Consider the following 14410-nt stretch of genomic DNA (forward strand, 5'->3'; position numbering starts at 1 on the left):
CACATCTCTAAATCACCCACAATCCCCAGCCTCCGTATTTTCTGCAATAGCCGACCGTGGGGAACCTTATCAAACGCTTTACTGAAATCCATATACACCACATCAACTGCTCTACCCTCGTCTACCTGTTCAGTCACCTTCTCAAAGAATTCGATAAGGTTTGTGAGGCATGACCTACCCTTCACAAAACCATGCTGACTATCCCTAATCATATTATTCCTATCTAGATGATTATAAATCTTTTATAATCCTCTCCAAGACTTTCCCCACAACAGACGTGAGGCTCACCGGCCTATAGTTACCGGGGTTATCTCTACTCCCCTTCTTGAACAAAGGGACCACATTTGCTACCCTCCAATCCTCTGGCACTATTCCTGTAGCCAATGATGACCTAAAAATCAAAGCCAAAGGCTCAGCAATCTCTTCCCTGGCTTCCCAGAGAATCCTAGGATAAATCCCATCAGGCCCCGGGGACTTATCTATTTTCACCTTGTCCAGAATTGCCAACACTTCTTCCCTACGCACCTCAATGCCATCTATTCTAATAGCCTGGGTCTCAGCATTCTCCTCCACAACATTATCTTTTTCCTGAGTGAACACTGAAGAAAAGTATTCATTTAGTATCTCGCTTATCTCCTCAGCCTCCACACACAAATTCCCACCACTGTCCTTGATTGGCCCTACTCTTACCCTAGTCATTCTTTTATTCCTGACATACCTATAGAAAGCTTTTGGGTTTTCCTTGATTCTATCTAAGAGGAAGAAGAAGAAGGCCTTATTCCTGGTCCCCTAGACAAGATTTATCCCTTCATCAACATCACAAAATACAGATTATATTTGGTGATTATCACATTGCTCTTCGTGGAAGTTTCCAGAGCTCAAATTGGCTGCTGCGTTTCCCACATTACAACAGCAACGACACTTCAAAATGTACTTCATTGGCCATAAAATAATTTGAGATAGCCAGTCTTAGTCAGGAATCAACAAGCTCCCTTCAGGAGAGGCAGCTGCAGTTCGTTAATCACATAGCTAGTTTGAACGAGTTTCTCTGGTAGGTAATGTTGACTCATTGCTGTCGAATTTCAGCTCTCATAAATAGAGAGAGTCTTGCTAGGTGCATAAAGTAAGCAAGCACGAAGCTGGTTACCGAATGCAGCTGGTCATAGAATGTGAGCTTGGGAATTTGGTGCGTGAGGGAAGTCAGTCCAGTGGCGAAGGAAGTGATGATCACTTAAGTAGCTAGAGTTTAAAGTACATGAAGAGTGACTACCAGTTTAAAAGACCATGGGAGCTCCCTCCATGGGGAAGTCATGAGTATGGCTGAGTATTTTCCTCATTTATCTTCTAAAACTCTGGTTATTTAGTATTAATTGTAAGGTTTTATTCATAGTAGGAAGGTTTGCTAACAGTGGTAAGCTTATTAGGAGTACCTCCAAGCTAATAGTATCCGTCTCCGGGCTACCAGGGAAGTAAAGGCCAGAACGTCTGCCTCTTTCTCCTCCTGGATTCCCGGATCTACCGACACCCCGAAGAATGCCACCTCTGGACTCGGTGCCACCCTTGTTTTCAACACCATGGACATGACATCCGCAAACCCCTGCCAAAATCCCCTAAGCTTTGGGTATGTCCAGAACATGTGGACATGGTTCGCTGGTCCTCCCGCACACCTTGCACATCTATCTTCTACACCAAAGAACCCGCTTATCCAGGCCACTGTCATGTGGAGCCGGTGAACACTCTGGAAACTACCCTGTCCTGTATCCCCCTTGGTGGTAGGAGCGGGAAGGTTGAAACCTGGCTACGTAGGAAATCCCGCACCTGCAGGTACCCAAACTCATTTCCCCTCACCTATCCAAATTTCTCCTCCAGCTCCCTCAGACTAGGAAAGCTCCCATCTATAAACACATCTCCCATCCTCTCAATCCCTGCTCTCTGCCATCTCCAAAACCCTACATCCATCCTTTCCGGGGCAATCCGGTGATTATTACAGGTTGGAGACCAGACCGATGCTCCCTCCGCTCCCACATGTCTCCTCCACTACCTCCAGACTCTCAGGGCTGCCAGCACCATGGGTCCTCCCCAATAACTTCCGGCACTCAATCCTAGAGGACAAAATTTTAGCCAGTAGTTTGGCGTCCACAATCAATAGGGATATCGGCCTATAGGACCCACACAGCTCCGGGTCCTTGTCCCGCTTCAGGATCAACAAAATTGTGGCCTGTGACATCGTTGGGGGAAGCACCAATGTCTCAACTCCACTGGGTACCCGTCCAGCCCCGGGGCTTTAGCCGGCTGCATGGTCTTCAGACCCTCCGCTATCTCTTCCACCCCGATCTGGGGCACCAGCCCTTCTAGCAGCTCCCCATCCACCTTCGGGAAATTCAGCCCCCCTAGGAAGTGCCTCATCCCCTCCAGCCCAGCTGGGGGTTCCGACCTGTACAGCCTACTATAGAACTCCTGGAACGCCTTATTCACCCCTACTGAGTCTCCATCCAGGCTCCCGTTCCCATCCTTTACTTTCCCTATCTCCCTGGCTGCCTCCCACTTTCTAAGTTGCTGTGCAAGAATTCTACTTGCTTTCTCCCCATGCTCATAAATTTCCCCCCTCGCCCCCTCGCTTTTCTCATCTGCTCTACAGCCCTCCCTGTGGTTAATAAGCCGAACTCCACCTATAGCCTCTGCCGTTCCCCTAAAAGCCCACTGCTGAGGGAAGAACTGCGGTGGAGTTGGAAATGGGGATGCTGAGAGACCAGCAGAAAAGGCCCCTGGAAAAGGTGGAGGACCTAGAGAATAGGTCCCGCCAGCAGAGCCTGAGAATCGTTGGGCTCCCGGAGGGGTCCGAAGGAGCGGATGCTGGGCATACATAGCGGGCATGTTTAAGATGCTGCTGGGGGAGGGGACATTCTCCCGACCCTTCAGTATGCGTATTTTCTTGTTGTAAAATTTGGTATGCGCAGCACTTACCACCTGCTGGATCATAATATAAGAGTTTAGTGGGAATAGGAAATGAAATAAATTAGTATTTGTAAAACAGGTAGCTTTGGAGAGATTAATGGTATTGAAAGTTGATAACTCCTCTGGATCTGATGATGTACATCCCGGAGTGTTGAAAGAGGTGGCTGGAGAGATAATGGATGCATTGCTGGCCATCTTCCAAAAAGCTACAGATTAGAAGGTAGCAAATGTAACTCCAATATTTAAGAAAGGATGGAATGAGAAAACAAGTAACTTCAGATCTGTTAGCCTGGCATCAGTAGTCAGGAAAATGTTTGGATCTATGATAAAGGATGTGTTAACAGGACACTTATAAAATAAGGGTGGGATTGGACAGTGTCATATATGGGCAGATCATGGGGGAAGAGCAGGTTTTAGTGGATGAGGTAAAGGCCAGATAGGAGGAGGAGCTAGGACCCATTTTGCAGGAGGAGGTGTGGAGTATCATTCTGTGTGAGATTGAGCTTGATGCAGCTAAAGGTGGTGTTTAGGGCGCACCTTACCAGGGCTAGGATGAGTCAATTTTTCGAGAGTTTGAGGATAAGTGTAAGTATTGCTAGAGACTGCCTGCTCACCATACAGACATGTTTTGGTCCTGTCCTAAGCCGGTGGTTTTTTGGCAGTCCTTTTTCCACACCATATTGGCAATCCTGAATATTGACTTAGAGCCCTTTCTGTTAGTTGCTGTATTTGGGTGTCAGACCAACTGGAGTTGAGGACGGCGGGGAGGCGAATGCTTTGGAATTCGCATCGCTGTTGGCCCAGTGATGGTACTGCTGAGCTAGAGGCAGGAGGTGCCACCTAGTTCTGAAGTGTGGGTCAGTGATTTGATGCCATTCTTGTACCTCGAGAAGGTCAAGTTCATGGTGAAGAGATCGATTGATGGGTTCCTGTTGTGAGCAGCCCCATGCCGTCAGCAAACCCCTGGGCTGCCGGCGCAAAGGAGAATCCTGACAGCTGAAAATCCAGCCCCTGATCATAGTTAGTGGGCGGAAGGGGGGAGGTTAGTGAGGGGGGGGGGGTAGTTCTGGAGGTTATTTCTATTTTTGGGCTTTCTGTTACTGTTCTAGGTTGTATTTTTTCTGGTATATGTGTTGGCACGGTTGTGTTCTGTGAACTTTGCAATATAAAATGTTAAAATTTCAATAAGAATATTGTAAAAAAAAATTAGACAGTTTCAACAAGGAATTATGCAAAATAAATCATATTTGAGGATATAATTAGCAGATTAGGGTCGGTGCAGACTCGATGGGCCGAATGGCCTCCTTCTGCACTGTATGTTCTCTGTATCAGTTACTAGTGGTGTACCGCAAGGATCTGTTTTGGGGCCACTGCTGTTTGTCATTTTTATAAATGACCTGGAAGAGGGTGTAGAAGGATGGGTTAGTAAATTTGCAGATGACACGAAGGTCAGTGGAGTTGTGGATAGAGCTGAAGGATGTTATAGGATACAGAGGGACATAGATAAGCTGCAGAGCTGGGCTGAGAGGTGGCAGATGGAGTTTAATGCGGAAAAGTGTGAGGTGGTTCACTTTGGAAGGAGTAACAGGAATGCAGAGTACTGGGCTAATGGCAAGATTCTTGGTAGTGTAGATGAACAGAGAGATCTCGGCCTCCAGGTACATAAATCCCTGAAAGTTGCCACCCAGGTTAATAGGGCTGTTAAGAAGGCATATGGTGTGCTAGCCTTTATAAGCAGGGGGATTGAGTTTCGGAACCACAAGGTCATGCTGCAGCTGTACATAACTCTGGTGCGGCCGCACCTGGAGTACTGCGTGCAGTTCTGGTCACCACATTATAGGAAGGATGTGGAAGCTTTGGAAAGGGTTCAGAGGAGATTTACTAGGATGTTGCCTGGTATGGAGGGAAGGTCTTACGAGGAAAGGCTCAGGGAATTGAGGTTGTTTTCGTTAGAGAGGAGAAGGCTGAGAGGTGACTTAATAGAGACATATAAGATAGTCAGAGGGTTAGATAGGGTGGACAGTGAGAGTCTTTTTCCTCGGATGGTGATGACCAACACGAGGGGACATAGCTTTAAATTGAGGGGTGATAGATATAGGACAGATGTCAGAGGCAGTTTCTTTACTCAGAGAGTAGTAGGGGTGTGGAACGCCCTGCCTGCAACAGTAGTAGACTCGCCAACTTTAAGGGCATTTAAGTGGTCACTGGATAGACATATGGATGAAAATGGAATAGTGTAGGTCAGATAGGCTTCAGATGGTTTCACAGGTCGGCGCAACATCGAGGGCCGAAGGGCCCGTACTGCGCTGTAGTGTTCTATGTTCTATGTATGTATCTATGTAAGTAAAAGGGTGTAATGCAGTGCATTGGTATTTTTAAAGGGTTTTCAATAAAGGTCCCATACAAGAGGTTAGAAAGCCAAATAAGGGCTAGGTTTGAGGGTAATATACTGGCATGGATTGAGAATTGGTTAACGGACAGAAAACAGGAAAGTAGAATAAATGCTTCATTCTCAGGATGGCAGGCTGTAACTAGTGTGGTACCACAAGGATCAGTGCTTGGGCCATAGCTATTCATAATGTATTATCAATAATTTGTATATGAGGACCAAATGTAATAATTCCAAGTTTGCTGATGACACAAAAATAGGTGGGAGTGGGAGTTGTGAGAAAGATGCAAATTGGCTGCAAAGGGACTTTGACAGATTAAGTGAGTGGGCAAGTGCGTGACAGGTGGAATATAATGTGAGAAATGCGAAGATAGCCACTTTGGTAGGAAAAAATTAAATGCAGAGTATTTCTAAAATGGTGAGAGATTGAGAAGTGTTGATGTCCAAAAGGACCTGGGTATCTTTGTTTATGTATGACTGAAGCAAACATGTTGGTCCGGAATGAAAGTAGGAAGGCAAATGGTATGTTAGCCATTTTTTGCAAGAGGATTTGAGTACAGAGTAAAGATGTCTTGCTGCAACCATATAGATCACACCTGGAGTATTGTGGGAAGCTTTGGTCTCCTTACCTAAGGAAGCATATACTTGCCCTAGAGAAAGTGCAATAAAGGTTCAGCAGATTGATTCCTGAGATGGCGGGATTATCCTAAGAGGAGAAATTGAGGAGACTGAGCCTGTATTCCCCAGAGTTTAGAAGTGTGTTTCTCCTTGAAACATACAAAATCCATACAGGACTTGTCAAGTTAGATATAGGAAGGATAGTTCCCCTGGTTGGGGAGTCGAGAACGAAGGGACATGGTTTCAGAATAAGGGGTATGCCATTTAGGACTGAGACGAAAAGGAATTTCTTCATCCAGAGGGTGGTACATTTTTGGATTTCTGTATCCCAGAGGACTGTCAATACTCAGTCACTCAGTATTTTCAAGACAGAGATCGATAGATTTCTAGATAGTAACACATCCAGGGATAGGGGATAGTGCTGGAAAATGGCATTGAAGCAGATCATCGGTCATGATCCAACTGAATGGCGGAGCAGACTCAAAGGGCCAACTCCCGATCCTATTTCCTATGTAGTCATGAAAAGGACTAAATAAGTTTTTCTTTTTCTGATCTGCATGTGTCACCAACCTGTCCAACTATTATCCAATGTGTCACACTGCAATCGTTCAAATTCCTTATATTATGGCATAACCCTCTACATTTTAAACTGTCATCAAATTTGAAATTGTTTTCAACTACTTGGTGCAGATCACCTACATGTATATATTAAAACAGAACAATTCTCATAGAACTTCTGCGGAATACTAATCACTCTCGCTTTGGTTTAGCACACTGGGCTAAATCACTGGCTTTTAAAGCAGACCAAGGCAGGCCAGCAGCACGGTTCAATTCCCATACCAGCCTCCCCAAACAGGCGCCGGAATGTGGGGACTTGGAGCTTTTCACAGTAACTTCATTTGAAGCCTACTTGTGACAATATGTGATTTTCATTTCATTTCATTTCCAGTCTCAGAAACTTCCTTTTACTTTCTGTCTTGATCTATCTGTTTATCCATGCTCAGATTCACCTTAGTACCATGAAATATGAACTTTATCATAAGTCGCTTATGCTGCAAGTTCTCAAATGTTTAATGTGCTGGGAGTGAATCTTCCCCAAGCAGCAAAATAACATGGGAGAATATGCTGTCACTGTGTTGTACTGCTGACTATCACTCTATGTTCTGTCAATATTTTTAGCTCAGTGTAATTTTGAAATGTAAAAACGCGAGTAACGATTTATTTTATTTAAATGTTAGTTCAAATCACACATAAGAGAAACAAATAAATATCTTGGTCATCAGCAATATTCTCTCTTGGTCCAGTGTTTATAGCTGCATTTGTAGTGTGGCATGTGCAAGAGCAATCTTTTGGGGGATAAACAGGCAGCAAATACCACCAGGGTTTGGGTGACATATTTTCTATGACTATTCTTTTTTTTTTAAATTTAGATTACCCAATTATTTTTTCCAATTAAGGGGCAATTTAGCGTGGCCAATCCACCAACTCTGCACATTTTTGGGCTGTGGGGGCGAAACCCACGCAGACACGGGGAGAATGTGCAAACTCCACATGGACAGTGACCCAGAGCCGGGTTCGAACCTGGGACCTCAGCGCCGTGAGGCGGTTGTGCTAACCACTAGGCCACCGTGCTGCCCTTTATGACTATTCTTTTGGTTTGACGTGAATGGTTGAATATGAAGGGAGGAACATTTAGTTAAAAAAAAATACGTTTCCAAAATGAGATTAACTGGTTAAGCTCAGTACTTACATATCAAATCAGTTTCAATTGTGCATTGATGGTCACAATGAGAGTTCTAATACGTTTTCTGCTACTCAAGAAACCTGGAGATAATTACACACTTAAAAATTAGCCAGCGTATCATATCAGTGGTTTCCCCCATTCCAATTTGAATGTGGTAGCTCATTTAATGCAAATATATTGGGTCAGAACTCAACAATATCAGCCTGTTTGTCGAACATACCTTACCTGTAATAGTTGAAACTATACAATATTTATACAGATTCATATTTAAATCCTTTGCATACAATCTTATGGACCACACTAATTTATTAATAGTTTTCATTAAAGTAGTGGATAGTTATGAATATTGTAGTATTATGATCCCAGACCAGACCCCAACAGTGACTAGGACATTGGACCAAAACCTCAATATTATATTTTTTTGTAAGATTGTGCGGATAAAATGATTCACTCCAGGAATAATTGCCTGGACAATTAGGGATTTTTTTAATAACAAAATACAATCTTGAATACAATCTTAAAACCTTTAACTTCACACTAGAAAAGAACAGCTTACAATTATCCCTTAAACACAACTACTCAATTTCCCATTAAGCAACAAGAAATCAGCATGACATAGAGTAAAACTTGCTTTATAAAACAGATTTGGCTCCTGTTAAAACCTCTTCAGACTCTGACTGAATATCTTCATAAAGCTGGTTCACCTGGCATGTTTCAGTTTCTTCCTGTCCCCAGACAAGACTGCTCTGCTTTAAGTATTATTACTTTTTAATCTATCCTATTGTGAGAGAATTGTGTCAGACAGATCAGAATTTATCTCTTCTCTCAACCAAAGCCATCTCCAAAACTGACTTTCTTCATTGCTTATCTCGACCCAGCAATTACCTAATTTCTCGAAGCTGAGAAAAGAAATTATATCTGCAGGTTGCAAAGCTCATGAACTCCCCAGGGATTTTTCACAGTTAAACCCCGGGTTGATAAGCCACATTCCTTTAGTCAATTTCATCTTCTGGCTCCTAGTCCTCCCAGGCATTTACAAAAGAAATCAATTTTTAAAAAACAACATGACCACTGCAGTCAAACACACTATAACCCCTAGCTTTTAACCCTTAAATTGTTCCAATATTTAGAATCCAATATTCCCAAAATCCTCCATTCATCACAACAAGACATAATTTCCATTTACAAGGAAAGGTAGAATGCCTTCTGGAGTTATGTGTAATGACATTCAGAATTTAGTCCCTCTTTGACATATTGAATGACAATATAAACCCATATAAAGATAAAGTCACCATCGTCCCACATGACCATAGGCTGCTTTCCCCTTTTGGGTGGGAGAGCTGGCAGGTGGTGATTCAACCTGAGAATCACCACACCTCAGGTGAGGGGCAAGGTTGAGAAGACGGGCCTTCATGAATAACCTTAGCTGGTACAGGAATTGAACCTGCGCTGCTGGCCTTGCCCTGCATCATGAACCAGCTATCTAGCCAAGTGAGCTAAACCGGACCCCAATAGGATATCACAGTCGCACAGTGGGTAGCACTGTTGCTTCACAGCTCCAGGATCCCAGGTTTGATTCCCAGCTTTGGCCATTGTCTGTGTGGAGTTTGCATGGTCTCCCTGTATCTGTGTGGGATTCCTCCGGGTGCTCCAGTTTGTTCTAACAGGTCCCAAAAGACGTGCTGTTAGGTGAATTGGACATTCTAAATTCTAGCACTGTGTACCCGAACAGGCGCCGGAATGTTGCGACTAGGGGCTTTTTACAGTAACTTCATTGCAGTTTTAATGTAAGCCTACTTGTGACAATAAAGGTTATTATTATATAATGTTCTAGGCACAACCATCCATCATGTTCCCTCATTCGTGAGATTAAAAGTGGGGCTGTTCGCGAGTGACCGCACAATGTTTAGCACCATTTGTGAATCCTCAGATACTGAAACAGTCCATGTCCATTTGCAATGAGACCTTGACAATATTCAGGTTTTGACCATACAAGGGCCAAGCAATGGGCAGTTTCAATAAGAGAGAATCTAACCATTTATCTCCTTTTGACATTCAATGGCATCATCATAACTGAATCCCCCACTATCAACAGCCTGGGGGGTACCATTGACCAGAAACTCAACTGGAAAAGTCATAAAAATACCATTTCTATAGCAGCAGGTCAATGGCTAGGGATTGTGCAGCGAGTAACTCCCCAAAGCCTGTCCACCATCGACAAGGCACAAGTCAGGAGTGTGATGGGATGGAATACCCCCCACTTGCCTAGCTCTAACAATGTTCAAGAAATGTGACACCACCCAGGACAAAACAGCCCACCTAATCAGCACCCTACCCACCACCAACATTCACTCCCACCACAACCGATGAATAAATGCAGCAGTGTGTACTGTGTGTACTAAGTACAAGATTCAGTGCAACAACTCACCAAGGTTTCTTTGACAGCACTTTCCAAACCTGCAATCTCTACCACCTAGAAGGTCAAGGAGAGCGGGCATATAGGAACACCGTGACATGTAAGTTCCCCTCCAACCCACTCATATTCTTGACCTGGAACTATATTGCTTCACTGTCACTGACTCAAAATCCTGGAACTCCCTGATTAAAGGTACTGTGCTGTGGGTGCACCTACACCACATGGACTGCAGCTTTTCAAAAAGGTGCTTCACCACCACCTTCTCAAGGGTGATTAGCGATGAGCAATAAATGCTGCTGGTGTGATAACCCTTAAGAGGACCATGGGGAAATGGCTGATTGATCTCCCCGTGGACTTCGTAGACAAAGAGTTCCCGTGGTGAGTGGGCGGAGGCCCGCCCACTTGGGGCTCAGTATCGGGATCTTTAAATGTCACTCCCAGACCCGGACAGACAGCTTTGTGTGCCGTGGTAGTGGCTTTATTTTCATTTTCAAATAAACCAGTTTGGCCTTTCACCCAACACCTTCTGGAATTATTAGAGCTGGCCTAGCCTGCAACACCCACACCCTGTGAATGACAAAAATACTTTCACTTCTTAATAGAAACATCAACAGGAGAAATATTCATAAACACATGGATGCTTGGGCAGCACGGTGGTGCAGTGGTGAGCACTGCTGCCTCACGGTGCCGAGGACCCGGGTTCACTCCCGCCCTGACTCACTATCCGTGTGGAGTTTGCACATTCGCCTTGTGTCTGGGTGGATCTCACCCCCACAACCCAAAGATATGCAGGGTAGGTGAATTGGCCACGCTAAATTGCTCCTGAATTGGAAAAAATTTTTTACAACACATGAATGCTGCTACATACCCAGAGGAATTCTTACCATGTTTGCTTTTCACCAGAATTGTGCCTATTGGGCCTCTGCAGCCTGATAATTGAGCAATTGCCAAGCAAAGGTAATGTCATCAAGAACAGTATAATTTGTTTTTTTTTCCCGAAGTTTAAAACTTGTTTCTGAAAGTTTTTCACAATACAAGTTATGTCACAGATGGCAAACTAAATTAACCAATACTTGGCGGTGTTAGCATTTCCTCAGATACTCTAGGCTTTGACATAATGTACGACCCTGAATATTTCCATATTGGTCCATGTCTTGGAGGCATGTACAGCTTTACACAAGTGTGACTAGCTCACTAATCAAGGCAGCAGTGAGCATGTAGAGAGCCCCACTCTCAGTAGCCCACACACACATGTGGGGCTCTGTATTTGGGTTTTTGCCTGCATTGCCCTTCATGACCTAATTGGCATTGCAATATTTCAACATTTGGTGTTCCTTTTTGAAACAATGCATTGTGCAAGTGGTATGGATTCTGTGGTCAGCTTTCACCATGCTGTTAACTCTTTTCTATATAACCAGGGTGTTCTTTTTAAGGCCAGAACTTTTCCGTGACATTGGTATATTATCATTTAGCACACTGTAAAAAGCCAATGCATAACTAATTTACAGACTTTCATTTTTAAAAATGATATCCCTCACATATAGTCCATAATAAAATGTCTACCTCTAAGTCCATATTTAAACTATGAAAACTGGTTTGCTTTGAAGTTTGAAATTTGGACATTTAAAAATATACATTTATTATAAATTCACTTTTTGTTATCAATATTGGCAAATAGACCGAATAAAATGATAAGAATGAACAAGTGGAAAAATATTGGGGACCAAGGGCATTTCTAGATGTGACACCGTAAGTATATTCAGCAAATATGTTTTACAATTGTATCACAGTATTGTATCACAATACTGACAGAGTATTTCTTCTTACCTCCTCATTTATATTCCCAAAATATACAATGCAAAATAACCCCCCATATATTAATCTTTTACTCATTGCTTAGTCACTTATGAACCCGAACTTTTAACAGCACATGGCTGTAACGTGTTTTCACCAATTCAACCATCTATATATTCTACTTATAATATATATCAATTTGGAAGTATCTTTGTATTGAACCAGCACTTTAAAAAGTTTAATTTTTTTAATAGAATTAATTAATAATCCTCAGCAATGGATGAACTGACTTAATTAAAATGATATTTCCAAGAAAACAAAAGGAAAAAACGACTTTAAACAAGTTTTTGTTATTAAAAGTGGCGGAAGATGTGAAAGCATGACTCACGTCCTAGGAAAGTTAGTTTAAACAGAAGTAACTTTTAACACCTGTTATTCTGAGGCAGAAAATACTATTCATGCTTGCGTGGAATGTTCTTGTGTCATAATAACAACGATATATGTTTCTAGACTGAGCATGGTAGCTGATGTATGCCTAACGGGTGAATAAAGAAAAAACTGAACGAAACTCCTATGAAAATTAAAATACGTTAAATAGATAATTCATCGTTGTTATAATTTTAGATTATTCGGACGAGCAGCATAATTGTGGGATCCGAACCACCGAAAAGAATAAGAAAGTAGACAAGTGTTGCTTACCTCTGTGACTCGGTCCCTACCTTTGTGGATGGGATTACAGTCGCTGACCAAACTCCCCTTTAGGAGTCTGAATTGCTTCGCGCTGCTTTGCTACTTCGCTGACTGTTCAGTGTTCCAACAGTGCTGATTGACAGCCGGTTCCTGGGTTTACCCTGACATTGACAGTTGAGGAGTAATTGTCACCAATGGGAGCTGTGCTGGGGCGGGACCTTAAGAGTTGCAAATTAACATCTGCCTGTGCTGAAACGGAACTGGTCGGTTTCAGTTGAGTGGTAATGCTAGACGTGTTTAGCTTCGGAGCACTCTAGAGATGAGTGCTGTACTCATGTGCCATCAAAGTGATAATGCATTTCCTGTATGCACTTAATAACTTTGCGTAGCCCATTAGTACAGCTCCTTGTCTTGTCTCATAGAAACAATAACATTGCTCATAAAATAAATAAAAATAAAGAAATGAAATAAAATAATCTTTATTGTCACACGTAGGCTTACATTAACACTGCAAAGAAGTTACTGTGAAAAGCCTCTAGTCGCCACATCCCGGCACCTGTTTGGGTACACTGACGGAGAATTCAGAATGTCCGATTCAGCTAATGACTTGTGGGAGGAAACCGGAGCACCCGGAGGAAGCCCACGCAGACACAGGGAGAACATGCAGACTCCACACACACAGTGACCCAAGGCGGGAATTGAACCTGGGACCCTGGAGCTGTGGGGCAACAGTGCTAACCACTGTGCTAACATTCTTGTCTGTGTGGAGTCTGCGCGTACTCCCAGTGTCTGTGTGGGTTTCTTCCGAGTGCTCCGGTTTCCTCCCACAAGTCTCAAAAGACGTGCTGTTAGGTGAATTGGACATTCTGAATTCTCCCTTGGTGTACCTGAACAGGCGGCAGAATGTGGCGACTAGGGGCTTTTCACAGTAACTTCATTGCAGTGTTAATGTTAGCCTACTTATGACAATAAAGGTAATTATTATTATCTCTGGTGTCCTGGCCAATATTTATCCTTCAATCAACATCACAAAAACAGGTGACAGTATCTGATCATTATCACATTTCTGTTTGTGGGAGTTTGCTGTGCTGTGCACATACTGGCTGCTGTGTTGCCTACATTGTAATGTGGTCTTGACTTCTCCAAGTATCTTTGTTAAATGGATATTTTTCGTCAGTATTCACGCAGGAAAAAGACAATGTTGTCGAGGCGAATACTGAGATACAGGCTACTAGACTAGAAGGGCTTGAGGTTCATAAGGAGGAGGTGTTAGCAATTCTGGAAAGTGTGAAAATAGATAAGTCCCCTGGGCCAGATGGGATTTATCCTAGCATTCTCTGGGAAGCTAGGGAGGAATTGCTGAGCCTTTGGCTTTGATCTTTAAGTCATCTTTGTCTACAGGAATAGTGCCAGAAGACTGGAGGATAGCAAATGTTGTCCCGTTGTTCAAGAAGGGGAGTAGAGACAACCCCGGTAACTATAGACCAGTGAGCCTTACTTCTGTTGTGGGCAAAGTCTTGGAAAGGTTTATAAGAGATAGGATGTATAATCATCCGGAAAGGAATAATTTGATTAGAGATAGTCAACACGATTTTGTGAAGGTAGGTCGTGCCTCACAAACCTTATTGAGTTCTTTGAGAAGGTGACCAAACAGATGGATGAGCATAAAGCAGTTGATGTGGTGTATATGGATTTCAGTAAAGCGTTTGATAAGGTTCCCCACGGTAGGCTATTGCAGAAAATACGGAGGCATGGGATTCAAGGTGATTTAGCAGTTTGGATCAGAAATTGGCTAGCTGGAAGA

The 14410-nt window shown here is 43.2% G+C and overlaps 1 protein-coding gene across 3 annotated transcripts in view; it reads right to left on the reverse strand.

Moving 5' to 3' along the window:
- Positions 1–12737, reverse strand: part of si:dkey-171c9.3 — a 57195-nt gene extending 44458 nt beyond the window's left edge. For 2 of the 3 annotated variants that reach the window (XM_038775897.1, XM_038775896.1), the window contains exon 1: positions 12616–12737. The gene's annotated coding sequence lies outside the window, so the exon portion shown is untranslated. The remainder of the gene's footprint in view (positions 1–12615) is intronic. The other variant, XM_038775898.1, reaches the window with a different exon arrangement.
- Between the last annotated feature and the right edge of the window lie 1673 nt (positions 12738–14410).

Source organism: Scyliorhinus canicula, chromosome 17 (assembly GCF_902713615.1).
Source record: "Scyliorhinus canicula chromosome 17, sScyCan1.1, whole genome shotgun sequence".
Classification (NCBI taxonomy): Eukaryota; Metazoa; Chordata; class Chondrichthyes; order Carcharhiniformes; family Scyliorhinidae; genus Scyliorhinus; species Scyliorhinus canicula.